At 42.1% G+C, this 13,458-nt stretch overlaps 1 long non-coding RNA gene across 1 annotated transcript; it reads left to right on the forward strand.

Annotated features, from left to right (window-relative positions):
• The first annotated feature begins 1,716 nt into the window (after positions 1–1,716).
• LOC121000019 lies at positions 1,717–12,053 on the forward strand. Its single transcript, XR_005778724.1, has 3 exons — positions 1,717–1,728; positions 5,233–5,237; positions 11,922–12,053. It is a non-coding gene; the product is annotated as an uncharacterized LOC121000019 (long non-coding RNA).
• The last annotated feature ends 1,405 nt before the right edge of the window (positions 12,054–13,458 follow it).

Raw genomic sequence — 13,458 nt, forward strand, 5'->3', positions numbered from 1 at the left:
TGTAGTGCAGAATTGTAAAAAGTGGTCTGGTCATTAAGGGGGTTTAAGCTAGGGGGGCTGAAGTGGTTAAAGGCTATGTACACCTTCGGAGGCAATTTTTTTTAACATCGCATGTTCCTCATTTTTGGCTAAAAAACATTTTTTGAATTGGCCATTATTAAAAATAGTAAGCTGTTCTATCACAAAGGATGTTTATAAGGTCAGAGAGCCGACATAAGGAGTCCATCTGATCCCGGTCTGACGGAAAATCCAAAGGGTGTCAGCTCTGTACAGAAAAATGGATGGCATATTTTTAATAAAGACCAATTAAAAAATTATTTTTAGCTCAAAATTAGTACAATGCAATAAAATTTTAAACTGAAAATCCTTACGCATTTTATAACGTCTATTCTACTGACCATATTTTAACATGAAAAATTCATGTGAATTTTTATGTATTTTTTTCTTTTTCCTATTTTCTGCAGAGGACCTCATAGCTCAGGGAACATAATCACCCTATTCTGACTGATCATCTTTCAGCACTCATGCTTTTTTTGTTAGCCGTGAACCTCCTTATTACAAATGTATTTAATACCAGAAATTACGCTGCGTTCTTAGCGGTTTCTTTAGAACATCAATTTTTAAAATTACTTTTTAAATTACATTTTTTTTTTTATATATTGAAGACTTACAATCACTCCCGCTGTTTTGCTCTTGTATTATGCATGGCTGAGTTTGGCAATTTTAGAGATTTTCCTAATGTTTGCATTTAATTGCGAGAGCATACTCCAAATTATTTCTCTTTTGTTTGCTTTTTTTCCCTGTTTCTTGACCTTTATTATTTACTGGTGAAGCGCTATCTTTGATTTAATTTCTTTTGTATGGTTAACTATAAATTGCTGATTCACAAGGAGTCTATCTCACTTTTTTAACTTGTTGAAATAACCCATGGCCGAGGGTCAATTCACCCACCCACATATAACAATTGTGTCATTGAATCATTCAATCGTCCTGGGGACCATGTCCAGCCGTTGCAATGAGGAACGATGTATTGTCAGGATCCATGGCCATAATCACTGGTATTGATGGCTTTGTGGTGACGGTTTGAGGGCTTTCTATGGTCAATGTAGGGTACCGTTATCCAATAAATAGGGTCGGACAGCCCGTCAGACAGATTTTTATGTCACGTGTTTAGCTGAGATCCACCGCTTGCAATATAATTAAGTGCAACATTTCAACCAAAGACCCTTTATCAGCCTGTAAAATATAATATACTTGTATACTGTATAGAAAACAAAAATCACTAACATACAAAATAAAAACAACTAAAATACTAAATCAAAATGCTTTATTAGCATAGAACACATTTCAGCGAGTCCTTGAGGAGCCAGTGCAGAGGATGGGAGTGGTAGTGGCCGTGATGAGCTGTTGTGTCATAGTGTATTCCCTCAAACTTTTGTTACCTGCGGATCAATGCAGTCGAAAAGCAGTTTGAAAAATCAGGACAAAAGTAAACGTATAACAGTTGCGATACATCCAGCAGTATTAAATACAAAGTACAGATTAGGGCACCAGATGAGGAGGTACGCTGGCTGGCTGGATGCCAATTTAATGGCACTTGCAAGCACTTGTGGATACAGGTGTTAACTGTGATACAGGCTTGATGTTAGTCTGGCCTAGTGGTTGTTCTAGGTGATGGATGTCTGAGCCGTAGTCCCTCACCCGTAGCAGTGTCTATAAAGCTGTAATGTCACTCTGCTGTCTTGGCACACTAATGCTCTCTGGATTATACACTCACCTAAAGAATTATTAGGAACACCATACTAATACGGTGTTGGACCCCCTTTTGCCTTCAGAACTGCCTTAATTCTACGTGGCATTGATTCCACAAGGTGCTGATAGCATTCTTTAGAAATGTTGGCGCAGATTGATAGGATAGCATCTTGCAGTTGATGGAGATTTGAGGGATGCACATCCAGGGCACGAAGCTCCCGTTCCACCACATCCCAAAGATGCTCTATTGGGTTGAGATCTGGTGACTGTGGGGGCCATTTTAGTACAGTGAATTCATTGTCATGTTCAAGAAACCAATTTGAAATGATTCGAGCTTTGTGACATGGTGCATTATCCTGCTGGAAGTAGCCATCAGAGGATGGATACATGTTCTCATTCTGTTTACACCAAATTCGGACTCTACCATTTGAATGTCTCAACAGAAATCGAGACTCATCAGACCAGGCAACATTTTTCCAGTCTTCAACAGTCCAATTTTGGTGAGCTCGTGCAAATTGTAGCCTCTTTTTCCTATTTGTAGTGGAGATGAGTGGTACCCGGTGGGGTCTTCTGCTGTTGTAGCCCATCCGCCTCAAGGTTGTGCGTGTTGTGGCTTCACAAATGCTTTGCTGCATACCTCGGTTGTAACGAGTGGTTATTTCAGCCAACGTTGCTCTTCTATCAGCTTGAATCAGTCGGCCCATTCTCCTCTGACCTCTAGCATCCACAAGGCATTTTTGCCCACAGGACTGCCGCATACTGGATGTTTTTCCCTTTTCACACCATTCTTTGTAAACCCTAGAAATGGTTGTGCGTGAAAATCCCAGTAACTGAGCAGATTGTGAAATACTCAGACCGGCCCGTCTGGCACCAACAACCATGCCACGCTCAAAATTGCTTAAATCACCTTTCTTTCCCATTCTGACATTCAGTTTGGAGTTCAGGAGATTGTCTTGACCAGGAGCACCCCCCTAAATGCATTGAAGCAACTGCCATGTGATTGGTTGACTAGATAATTGCATTAATGAGAAATAGAACAGGTGTTCCTAATAATTCTTTAGGTGAGTGTATGTTGTCAATACTAAAGATCTCTCTGGAGCAGGGTTGCCAACCAGAATTTTTCTTATTTTTTTTTGTCTGGACAACATTTCCCAAAATCATGGACAGCCAACATTTTTTATAGACAAATTGGAAAACCATAATGAAAGATAAAGATTATAAGCAATACAGGTTTATAGCCCAATATACTAATAGGAATGAATTCCTAGCATATACTGTGAGCTGTAAAATGATGAATTACCACCAGCCTCAAAAACATCTATTTTTTTTCACAAACAGGAAAAAAGTTGTCTATTTTTACAGACAGGAGAATTTGATATGCTTCCTAGGAGTAGGAGCTCTGACGTGAGCTTCCTCTCCCTTTGCTATCTGCTCTGGAATAACCCCTCCTGTCAGAAAGTAAGACCAGCCCACTCCTGCCAAGAGGGGAGGAACAGGGTGGTTAGCTCTGCTCCTGCCAACCATTAGCTCCTCTGCTGGAAGGAACGGCCAAAATTTGGCATTCCATAACAATACCTATAAAACATTGCAGATACCCCCAGGTCTGCGGTACTGCACATCATGCATCCAGATGTCATATGTAACCCACATACATGTACAAAGATGAGCTTTTACTCCTGGAATAAAAACCACGTGAAGCAGAACTAGTCCTCATGGGCTGTCCTACTCTTTTCATTTGATGCCATTGGATGTGAGGGTGGTCAGTCCCGCTGAGAACACCCAGATATAGTCCCACAGGGTAGTGCTGCCTGGTACTGGTTACTATTGAATGAATGAGTACTTTATATAATAGATTCCAAGGGCACTGTGCGGCTGTATCTAAGCTGATTATCGTTCAGAAAATGATAGTATAATTACCACTGATAGGTCTGAATTTCAGAATAAAGCCTTTTTTAAGGAAACTTTTCTGCTGTGCAGCGTATCTAAGCATATCATGTGTGATACTGTCTGCTATGCCAAAGTATCTAAGCCTATCATGTGAGACAGGGGTGCACCTAGCCGTTTTGCTGCCTTAGGCGAAAATTGAAAAAGCTCCCCCCCCCATACCATATTCTCAACCTAACACCTTTACTCCTAACATTACGTATATATCACTACAGAACATACAGGGTAATACAGCGCACATACCTCTTACATCCAGTGATGTCTCCTTTGATGTAGATGTTCTCTTTCCTCTTTTCAGCCATTTCTCATCTCTGCAGTTTGCTAAAAAAAAAATCTTAGTTTACTACTTTTCCATCATCCTACCAGCCCCAATACTGTGCCGCTGTGCTCCCCAATATTATATTGCAGAAACCCATAAACCTCCTGGTAATACTAGTACCATGCAGACAGTGCCCTTCAATAATTATTGGCACGCAGTGTCCTAAAATAACTGCGCCCAGCAAGTAGTGCCCCTGACACTAATAGTGTAAACATAACGTCCCCCAAAAATAATTGTGGTAAGCAAATACTGTGCCCCCCCCCCAGTAATAGTGCTCCCAAAAGTCCCTCTATGCTAGAGCACACATGGTAGTAATACTGCTCCTACAGCGCCCCTAACTGTGCCCCAGAAGTAATAATGCTCCCATAGTGCCCATACTAGTAATCATGTTCCCCATAGATCCCCAGTAGTAATAAAGCCCACCATAATGCACCACAGTAGTAATAATTCTCCTTATAATGTGACAGTACAAAAAAATGCCCCCTTATAATGCCCCCAGTTGAGCTAGTGTCCCCATAGTGCCCCAATAATGTGGCAGTATAGAATACCCCTATATAGTGACCCAAGTAAATGCCCCCATAGTGCTGCTCTCCCCCTTCCTCCTAGTGCCCCCCATAATGTACCAGTATAAATACCCCTTCTTAGTGCCTCCCGTAGATGTCCCCATAGTACTCCTCTCCACCCTTCCCTATAGTACCCACCATAATGTGTCCTAGTATAAAATGTCCCTCTACAGAGCCCCCCATATCATGTGTGATACTGTCTGTTTCTAAGGCATACTGCATGTGATAATGTCTGCTGCACCAAGGTATCTAAGCCTCTTCTGTGTGATACTGCCTCAGAAGCGCACAGCTCCACTATGCTCCATGATGCCTACAGCAGAGCTCCTGCGACACGGACTAGTCCAAGGGAGGCACAGCTAGTGTCTTCCTTGCCTTGCTCCATGTATGCAGCATATGTGCAGTCATTTCTTGCACCTCTGCAGTATGGATCAGGTAGTGGACTGGTTCTGTATAGAGGATACCAGTTACATGGCAGCTCTGGATTTTCACCGGTAGCTCTGGGTCTTCTTTCATATCCTGATATTGTCTTTTCAGGAGATACTAGAACAATGACGGCGGTGCTCATAATTAAAGTGTGACATCTCCGTCCCTGGGGGGCAATGACTTATCTCACGTAGAAACAAAACGTATAATTAAGTCTCCTCCATGACAGAGGAATTGTGCCGTCCCAGGAAATTAGACGTGACGAGGGACTGCGAAATACCCGATACACCACTCACTGTACAGCCCTGGTCCTTACACAGTTTACGCAATTGACCCTTATGCTGCTGAGGCCTTGAAATAACAATGCAGTTATACAGTATATATCCAGCAGATGTTCCATAACCAAGGCGCGAGGGTATGACATTCCTTCCAGATTTTGACCCCTCTAATTCAGAATAGAGTATCCTTTCCCTAGTAGTCATAGCGGTCCCCTACTTTCCTAGCGGGCATACTGTAGCTGTCTCCTTGCTTCCTCAGCTGTCCCAACAGCCTGTTAATAGTCAAAGCAGACCCACTCCCTTTACCAGTAGGCACAGCAGACCCCACTTCCCAGTAGTTACAGCAGTCCCATCCAGTTTCCCAATAGTCACAGCTATCCCCTACTTGTCAGATAGGCAACTCCCTATTACATAATGAAGCTATTTGCCATGCTGTTGTGCATTGAACCCAATATTCAAAGTCAAAACTCCGGGTTCAAAGTAAAAACTCAACCTATACAACTCTTCCGCACCCTTGCTGTGCACCGGTCACCGGCCAACACTTCCTCCTGTTCCATTTTATGGCCCTGACATCGTTCTTTACCATGTTTCATAGTGATCTTCTCTCACCCAGGCATGGCCCCTTAGAAATATCTTTGCCCGAAATGGGAAAGAGCGCTGGAGCATGTGGAGGATGAGCAGTGCAAAGTCTACACGGACACCGAGCTGTACACCTACTGCGCATGCGCTGGATCGCATTTAACAGAGTCCAGTGAAAGTGAGCCCACTGTAACACTAGGGACATGCTGTTCAATGCACTGGCTGGAAGGTCAAAACCTGATGTCACAGGAAGTGGGGGGAAAAAAGTGTCAGGTGACCGGCTTTTGGATTGGGGAAACGGCACAAAACAGGTAATGACTTTGTTTTGGAAATGTAAAGCTAGAATAGGTGGGGATTTAGCTGGAAGAACAGAAAACAGTATGCAACAAGCTCCTCAGCTCCCCCTAGTGGCGGCTGTAAGCAGACAACAAGTTGGCTTCTAAAACTGGAAGCAGAAATTATTCCCATCAGTGAGGTCTTGAAGTAGCTATCGGAAGAACAGAAGAAAAGACTAAGAAAGACTAAGAAAGTGTGTCATGTGACTAATCCTAGTTCTGCTGAATGGCTGAGAGGGCTCAGAGAAGGGGCATATGTTATATACAGTACCCTACAAATATCATAAATATTAGTGACTTTATTGTGTAGGTAACTTTATTTTCAATGTTTAGATATTTATTTTTAACTTTCCTGATGGGCGGCCATATTGGAGACACTCCCTCGTCCTGTATTTACTGTGTAGACAGTGCAAGAGGGACGGTGTGCTTTATAACAGCTGAAATGAATGGGAGTTAATAGGTTAAAAAATGGCCTACAGAATGGCGGTGGAGCATACACAGTCTTATCTCGGTATAAAGTGCTACTAACCTTCCTTATCTAGTCCTGTCATTTTCTGGCCTATCTTTTAATAACAGTGAGATGACACTGCTCATCTTGTGCCAGTCTACACAGCAAAGCTGATAAATGAGCAGCAGGAAACAGCAATTCCAGTGGTCAATGTAAGAACTGCAATATTTCAGAATTTAGATTTACATGGATAGCAACAAAAAAAAATCACCAAAAACATTTTATATTGCTTTCTTTAAAGGAATTGCACGAGCGAATCTCACTTTCATCACGTATAATCCGTATCCACATTGGTCTCTTGTGTGTTAATAATTGCGCCTAACCTCAGATTTCCCCCAAAATCCCTATAAATTCCAGACTGTGATCTATTATCCTGTGCAGAGCCAGTGAGCACGCTCCCCGGGTGACATTTCAATATTCTAATGTTGCTGCTCCTCGAATATTCATGTAGAACATTAAATGGTTGATTATATGCAAAGCCACTTGTTTTTCTTAAATCCCCATGTGTGAATTCCCTGCTGTGCCGGCGGAGCGCGGTTTACAATTACAGTATAAATGTCAGGCGGAATAGTCGTCTGTGGCCCAGATATGTGAGCTTCATTACCAGGAAAACCTACCCCGGCCGCTAGCTCAGTCTGTCAATACCGAGCCCGGGCCAGACCCGCTGTGTGAGAGCCGGGGACCGAGAGCCAGCTGTGCCGCCAGGGACACCCAACACCCGCTATTTTATGCTACGTGCTGGAAATTGTAGCATTTCTGTAATATTATCAGGATTAGCAGTAAAGGAGGAGGGCAGAGATTCCACCAGAATATTCCAGCAATGTCCTTTATACTGAGACACAGATAAGGATTAACCCTCCATCTACCGCTGAGTGCTTAAATAAAATACTATCTATCTCCTATCTATCTATCTATCTATCTAATAAAGTCCAAGTGTTGTGAGCAGCACTGCAGAGAAAATGTGACGGGGTGCCTGTTGCTGTGGAAGCAATCCAACATCCAAAAAATAAAACAAAAAAATTCCACGGCACTCCCAAAAAGTACCATAAGTCAAAAGGAGTGTTCTTTAAGAGTGTGGCCACTGCTTGAGAAAAGTCCCAGTAAGTGGACTGAAATGTCGCTGGCTGGTAATTAACCCTTTCATGACCAAGGGTCAAAATTTATAAATCTGACATGCGTCACTTTACCTGGTAATAACTTTGGAACGCTTTTACTTATCCAAACCATTCTGAGATTGTTTTCTCGTGGCACATTGTACTTCATAATAGTCATAAATTTGAGTCAATATATTTCACCTTTATTTATGAAAAAATCCCAAATTTCCCCAATTTTTTTTAAAATTCGCAATTTTCAAAATTTCAATTTCTCTGCTTTTAAAACAGAAAGTGATACCTCATAAAATATTTATTACTTAACGTTCCCCATATATCTACTTTATGTTGGCATCATTTTGTAAATGTCATTTTTTTTAGTTTAGGGCGTTAGAAGGCTTAGAAGTTTAGAAGCAATTCTTAAAATTTTTAAGAAAATTTCCAAAACCCACTTTTTAAGGACCAGTTCAGGTATGAAGTCACTTTGCGGGGCTTACCTAGTGGAAACCCACCCTATAAATGACCCCATTGTAGAAACTACACCCCTCAAGTTGCTCAAAACTGATTTTACAAACTATGTCAACCCTTTAGGTGTTCCACAAGAATTAAAGGAAAATGGAGAATACATTTCTAAATTTCACTTTTTTGGCAGATTTCCCATTTTAATAAAAAAAAATCTTTAACACATTGAGGGTTAACAGCCAAACAAAAGGCTGTATTATGAGGTTCTAGAGCAGCTGAGGTGTGTATTATGAGGTTCTACAGAAGATGAGGTGTGCAATATGAGGTTCTACAGAAGCTGAGGTGTGTATTATGAGGTTCTACAGCAGTTGGGGTGTCTGTGATTCAGAACAGGAACACTGAACTGTATAATACACACTGCAAAACTGAACATTACAAGTTAGTCAATTATGGGCTAAAGACCACTACAACTTGGGGAGAGATAAGTGGTGCCTATCTCACACCATTCATCTCTGTATAATCTTCAGGCTCTGAGATCAGAATGTGATGACTATACATTCATTATTTACTGTCCTGTCCTGGATAGTGTCTACGTATTAGGCATACATCTACACGTGTGCAGCATTTTAGGAGGTCTTTTCACACAATCCCCGTCCTCTTTGTATTTGGGGCCCTCAAGACTAATTCCTGACGCTCCAAGAAAGGTTTCCATGGGCTTTAGTTCCATTTGTTAAGAGACGGCCGGATGTAACGTAATGGAGATCTCAGTCATTCAGCGCTGTATTAATGCATGCAGGGACAGACTGAAAGGCCTTTCAGCCTCCCACTGAAGTGTATTCGACAAAGGGAACGGTGACACCTTCCTCCGGTCCACGGCCTGTAAGTGCTTCTGTTTTCTCCGGCCTGGCATTATCTTTCTCCTGAATGACTTCTCTGCACTCGGATAGAAGTGACTTCTCTCAGCAATATTTTAAGGAGTGCAGAAAATTGGGTCTTAAAAGCCACTTACGAGATAAGAGGCTGAGCGGCGAATGCGAACGAGCGCCACGTCGTCTTGACACTCATTCCGTGTGGTTAACAATGACGCGTCGTGCTGAGAGCTGATTGCGCTTGAAACTGAACGGGAACAGAACATTTAGTAAAGTCGGCTAATTATATTAATTAAGATGCCGCGTTTTCTTGGAAGAGAAGAACAACTTCTTATTGTTAGGAGGATTCTCTTAGACATTCGGGGGCTGCAGAGTAACGGGGACGAAGGGGGGCACAAACGGGAGGGAAGGGGTTGTACTCTAGAGAGGTGAGGGCCTGGAAAGGATTGGGGTAACAGTGAATGATGCTCCCTGTCAACCTCAGATGCCTCCATGTCAGCCATAGATGTCTCCATGACAGTTACAGATCGCCCTCTCCATTTCTGATGAGTTACCCCGTGTCAGCGAAGATACCTATGACCCCATGTCAACCACAGATGCCCACTTGTAAATCAAGATGGCGGTTTTTCACACAGTACCTATTTAGAGTCTGTTGCCTATGGGAAGGAGGATCTCTAGTGGATAAAAACTGTAACAGTGGCAACACTAGAAGTTGACGTGTCAGTGGAGAACTGATATAAGGGGATGAATTCCACCAAATTGTGTGTGATATATGGTGTAGCTACACTGACAGGAGGCTGAGAAGTGAGACCCTGATTGTGGCCTATATGGAGGTCTACGACACAATCCCGGAGGTGTGAATTGGCTGATAAAATTGGTCCCAGTCTGGAGAAATGTTACTGAGTAAAAGAAGAGTGAAAGACCAAACTAATAGAACTATAACTTGTCTAATGGAACTATAAGTTGAGTGAGCCTACTGAGCTACATGTTAAGTGCCCCATACATTTTGGCGTAGTCGGCAGGATGGTGCTGTTCATACCTGGGCGGTGGTAGGATGAAGAGGATCTTGAAGATCTAAGTGTGGAAAGCTATTTTTCATGGGTGTTGTTGTGCTTTTTCATAGGTATATAACATTTATATTTAAATATCATAATTATAGTGGATTTGATTATATAAGAGGCCATATAGTGACATCTTTACCATTTTGTATGTATTTTAAAGTTGGCCGAAATGGATTCATGGAAAGGACACAGTTCATAAAATTCTTTTTGTAGATGTGCCAGTCTGAGCAGAGCCATTCTTGTCTCCTTATAGATTTATGACTGCGATAAGGATATTCTCTAGAGGCATCTGGTACTAATTATCCCTACGGTTTAATGTCTATTGATGAAAATCTGTGATGTATATGTATAATGAACATTAATTTTTAGTATAAGATAGTCAATAGGACATATGTATTGTACTATGTTGTTGAATATTATGAAGGATGTCAATGCATCTATTATATAATATTATATATTTCTCACTAGGAATGGATACACTCCTAAAGCATGACGAGAAGAATTTTAAGTGTAGACTTTGTTAGTAAGATGGTGTTATTTTAACTAACAATCAATCAACCGTTGGAGTAACAGAAGAGACACACATGTCTGTGAGAGTACAAGAGCCACTATATTCTTATCGGTACCATAAATTTAGTAGCTTGGGAAATGTCTCAAATGGTACCCAAACGTCTGTGTTTTAATTGGTCAAAAATAATCCCTTAGCTCTGATTTAGAATTCCTTATGTTATGTGTATGGAATGTAAGTTGAAATCAGACCTGGACAGTTAACCTTCACTAGTATGATGCAATAGCTTATGCAATAATGCCACCTAGGTATGAATAGGTAACATTGCACCAAAGTTGAAATGCATTCTGGGTGATACAGTGACATCACAGTCGTTATCATATGTACACGCCTAACCAACAATGATTGGAAAACTCCAAGTTAGGAAGGTGTGTCTAACTGATAAGTTTGTGATCATAAACCACATACACATGGAGGAAAAAAAGACAGGAAACACAGAGAAACAAAGAAAGAAAGGAGAGACCCCAGGAGAAAAATCCCAATGATCAGAACATACTTCAGAGCTGACTTCCCTTAGACTGTGCATATCAACTGCACTCTTGGGTAACGTATAACTTTATTATGTTTAGTATTAATTGAATTAATTGGCTTGATATTTAGGAAAATCCCCGCTTTAGTGTGCATGTATAATGTTAAGTGCTACATCAATATTATCACTATTCAGTAAAGATGCATATTACTCAATAAAAGTTCTAATATTGATATCAGGAGAATCTCTCTGATTGGAATATTATATTCCATAGTCAATATCAGGCCTGATAATTTATAAGTTGTATAGCAATACTACCCGATATTCGAGATTGGTCATAGTTTGAGCAGAGCAAGGCTTCGTATCTATCATTATCACTATTGAATTTCTGTGTGTAATATCTCATGATTGTAAGCTGATTGTATATATCAGGATATTTGTATTACATTTTTATGCTTGAGAGGTGTTATGGAACGCTGGTAGTCGTGTTAGAGCCAGTGGAGAATTTAGGGTACTGCATATCACTGTGTGTTATTGCATATTATTGAGTTTCACATTCATTAAAGGGATTCTGTCACCTCCGCTTCATCCTCGTCACTGGGCATGCGCCGAGCCCAGTAATAATGATTTGTTTCCAGGAGGGAGGGTGGGGAAAGAAATCGCTGGCAGGCAGGCAGGCTGGAAAAAACGCAGGGTGCAGCAGCCGATCGGCAATCCTCTACGCTTCCTCCCAGGCTGACTGAGGGAAGAGCGAGCATCGGACATCACTGGGCTCGGCGCATGCCCAGTGACGAGGATGAAGCTCCTGCCCTCAGTCTCCTGCAGATCGCACTGGCGCAGCCCTCAGTGGGTACTGCACCTGCGCGAGAGTTCGTTCGGCCGTGAGGGAGGGGGAGGAGAGGGATGAGAGGCTGTGGGCGGTTAGGCAGTCGGAAGGAAGGAGTTTTGGGCACTGTAAGAGGGGCGTTACTGGGCACACTAAGGGGAATAAAACGCCCCTCTGGGCACCTTCAGGGCTAATTTACATAATCATAAAAGTCGTTTTTCTCATAAACTACTGGACCGATTACAAGATAGAAGAGCACAGCCGATTCAAGGTAAGCTGTGCTGCATGACTGCTTTAAAATCCGATTTTGGGTTAGGGGAGGTGACAGAATCCCTTTAAGCTTTGATTGCATTTTAAGTTATTGTATAATAAATCATTTATATTTTTGCATAGACGCTTGTACCTTATTTTACTGATTGCACAATATAATTAAATTAATGACGATCTCTTTTTGAGGTGTTTTATATGTCCACCTCTAGGATCAATACTCAGAAATTTTTCCTTTGATCCTATCTTTTATATAAAGCATTTGCTTTATATCCCCGACAATTTAGTGACGACCCAAGACCGCCCGCATCAGAACTGTTGAGTGGCCTGGATCAAAGAACTAGGAGCGGAGTGGTTGACACTATGCAGATAAAAAGGAGCTGCCTGTGCCTCCATCAATAGAGGCTTCACCTGCCAAGTGGCCTGAACACCATGAGATGGTGAAAAAGGCTGTAGTAGAGCGGAATGCTGAGGAAGCATTTGTTCTGAACTGGTCTGTAGTGGAGATGCTGCTTAAGGGGCCCCATGTGCAGAATTGGAAAGCTGGTGACTGATGATGGTGAAGACCATAGCCCTGCCACTGCTGTGCCTAAAGTGGGAGACGTCAGTGCAGAGGACGCTCAGGCCACAGCAGAGCAGCCTGATGCTGATCTCAGTAAGTCACTGTACGACACTGATGACACCTCTGCCAACCCAAAATGAGACTATGATTTTTCAGTACACCGCCAAGACCCCAGACCCTTCAAGAGCTAAGGAGGGAAGCTGAAAATGAGAGATGGTGGTGGAGCACAATCTGAGGAAGATCCTGGAGAACCAGAGAGTGTTTAAGGGTTATTCAAATGGATGAATCCATGCAGGAAATCTTTGTTTACCGATCCTTTATCATGTGGAGCCAGATGTTGGTGTGAACGAGGAGCTTTATTCTGGAAACAGAGGACATAACCCCATCAGCCACAGATTGCTTCCTCATTTTTGCTCTTTGTCACCCACAAATGTCCCCTTGTCAGCCATAGATTGGCCCCATGCCAGACACTGATTGTTCCTTAATTTCTGCCACAATACCCCCTGCCAGCCGCAATGCTCCCTTGTCAGCCACTGACACCACTCTATCAGCTTCAATAGCTTCTGTCATGCATAGTTGCCC

Source organism: Bufo bufo, chromosome 4, assembly GCF_905171765.1.
Source record: "Bufo bufo chromosome 4, aBufBuf1.1, whole genome shotgun sequence".
Lineage (NCBI taxonomy): Eukaryota > Metazoa > Chordata > Amphibia > Anura > Bufonidae > Bufo > Bufo bufo.